General features: G+C 38.2%; 1 pseudogene across 1 annotated transcript in view; it reads right to left on the minus strand.

The window, feature by feature from the left end:
- The window catches only part of LOC149143418 (putative disease resistance protein At5g47280), an 11283-nt pseudogene extending 9712 nt beyond the window's left edge, over positions 1-1571 (minus strand). The window contains exons 1-2 of the transcript XR_016264102.1: positions 533-1571; positions 397-465 (exon numbers count right to left, since the gene is read on the minus strand). The product of XR_016264102.1 is annotated as a putative disease resistance protein At5g47280 (transcript). The remainder of the gene's footprint in view (positions 1-396; positions 466-532) is intronic.
- Between the last annotated feature and the right edge of the window lie 689 nt (positions 1572-2260).

Genomic DNA, 2260 nt, shown 5'->3' on the forward strand with positions numbered 1-2260 from the left:
CTACTGAAGTGGTCCATTACTCCATCTGGAGTTCTCTACCTTGATCTGTGGAACACCTGACACATAGCCATCAGAAGCTTGATGGAAGCTTGGCTATAAATTCATCTGTTTGGTCCCCAAGCTTGCATCTCAATTTCCCTTCAGTTTTTACACCATCTAGCTGAGAGAGCAGAGCTTGGAAGTGCCTTCAGAATTTTTGTATTCTTTTCTTTTTGCTTGGATTGAAGCTGGAGTGTTGAAGAAGAAGCAAGTGGACTATGGCCTGCATAAAAAACATCACCAATGGCTGGAGGCAATTCTTATTTCTGGGCATTAAGTTTTAAAACGATTCTTTCAGTTATTCCGCATATAGAATCGCTGTTTAAACTGTAGAATTTTTACAGTTTTCATTTCGACGAAGCTGTGAGACGGTAATGAAGTGAATATTGTTTTGAAAGGTAGTTGAAGATCACAAATAGAAGAAACCTTAGAAACTAAGGTCTTGAGTGCATAAATTGGAGCAAATTTTTAAAAAGAGGGGAATTGTTGTTACCTTGGACTTCAGGATCGTGGCAGAGCGCTGATGCAAGAGTGGTTTTGCCGCTCCCACCCATCCCCGTTATTCCAATGATACTAACATCCCTCTTCATGAGAATTAGTTTGACATCATTGACAGGTTTATACAAACCCACAACCCCGTTTGGCATGGTCGGGACTTGGGATTTGAAGCTGTCGGACTGTGGAGCGGCTGTAACTCCTTGTAGCCTATCAATGGGAGTTTGAGATAGCTAAGTTGGGTTTATTGTTTGAAGGATGAGACGTTCCATTCGTTCGAATCGCCGGCCAAGATTCCTGACTTCTGCAATTACTTTTTGCAAATCAAGGGCGAGGTAGGGTGCGCCTTGATTAGCGATGAAATCCTTGATTTCGTCGTTGAACTCTAGGATTTTGTTTCCGTAGACGTACATTCCTTTTATATCAAGGCTGTGTATTTGATCTGATTCTCGCACAAGGTCATGTGAAGACTGCAGTAGGGCTTGAAAATCTTTGAACTACTCATTTCTGCAAGCTAATAAATCTGATAAATCTAATAAATCTGGGTAGGAACTTGTCTCTATATATTCATCAATGATAGGCTTTAGAAATGAGACAGTTTCTTCCAATTTTTCACCCCATCTTTTGCCAGAAATTATTGGGTCAGAGACTCTTCCCAACTGCTTTAATCCTTTCTCCATAGCTACTTGAATGGCTGCACCTTCAATGAGAGACAGATCCATAGTCGATCCCAGAAATGGATACCAATTTGAGAAGCGCTTGAGACGGAAGGCCCAGTTCACTCATGACTGTACAATGTCAGACCGTCACTCGACAATCAAATTACAGGGGCAGCAAGCCTGCATTAAAGGAGCCCGGGGGTGTTCCAATGGCCATTGGCCGGTTAACTTATAGGATACCACCTCTGGACAACAAATTTACAGGGCAGCAAGTCTGCATTGAATGAACCCGGGGATGTTGCAATGGCCATTGGGCAATTAACTTGTTGCACTACCCCACGTGGGCGCCGAGTCACTGCCGACATCGTGATTGGTAGCTTCGTGGAACGGGTAGAATGCGCGTTTTCACCCTTCACACTTTAGGTATATTTTATCCCATCTCGATTTTACGTAGGTTGCGTGTTGACCTCGGCAAGCCATAAATCCCATGCTATAGGGATTTTAATCTCCCGTGTACAGTGGGACCCTGTTACGACCCAAGTGTTTAATCAATGTAGAGCCTAGCGAGTCAGATTTGTTATTTTCTCTTACCTGTACGGTGAGACCCAGAACCACGTTTTTAATCGACTAACTCAGACATCATTCAGAATGGTGAATTGTACAGGTATGTTCGGACACAAGTTATATTCTTCTGATATAATTTCTTATAATCAAATTCAAATTGTTACTAATGTATTAATGCATAAATGCAACGTAGATTTGTATATTATTTACTCTGTCGTTGAAAATAAATAATAAGTTATTGGTTTAACATTCTTTTATTTAATTTTTATTGAAAAAAATAATATAATAAGGTATGTTTCTAAGATTAATTTTTTTTGTTAATATTATTAATATATTAAAACAATAACGAATGTTTATATTATAATATTTATTTTAACATAAAGCATAGAGGATAATAAAATATGATTTGTGAATTTGTAATTTGAAATAAACATCAATTTCGAAATAATTTATATAATATATATATATATATATATATATATATATATAATTGGTTAAAAATG

The sequence above is a fragment of the Pinus tabuliformis genome, chromosome X (assembly GCF_031772625.1).
Source record: "Pinus tabuliformis cultivar Carrire ecotype Pingquan chromosome X, CPIR1, whole genome shotgun sequence".
Classification (NCBI taxonomy): Eukaryota; Viridiplantae; Streptophyta; class Pinopsida; order Pinales; family Pinaceae; genus Pinus; species Pinus tabuliformis.